The sequence below is a fragment of the Cyprinus carpio genome, chromosome A4, assembly GCF_018340385.1.
Source record: "Cyprinus carpio isolate SPL01 chromosome A4, ASM1834038v1, whole genome shotgun sequence".
Taxonomy (NCBI): domain Eukaryota; kingdom Metazoa; phylum Chordata; class Actinopteri; order Cypriniformes; family Cyprinidae; genus Cyprinus; species Cyprinus carpio.
The window spans coordinates 4,985,931-4,986,168 of NC_056575.1; positions in this window are offsets into that span (position 1 = coordinate 4,985,931).

Genomic DNA, 238 nt, shown 5'->3' on the forward strand with positions numbered 1-238 from the left:
GAAAAAGAAATAAAGAAATTATACTGACTCAAAGCTTTTGAATGGAATAGTGTATAATGTTACAAAAGCTTTTTATTTCAGATNTGTAAATGTTTTAAAAATTGATTATCAGCAAATCGGCATATTCTAATGATTTCTGGATCATATGACACTGAAGACTGGAGTAATGATGCTAAAAAATCAGCTTTGATCTCAGGAATAAACCACATTTTAAAATAAAGCAGTTATTTTAAATAGT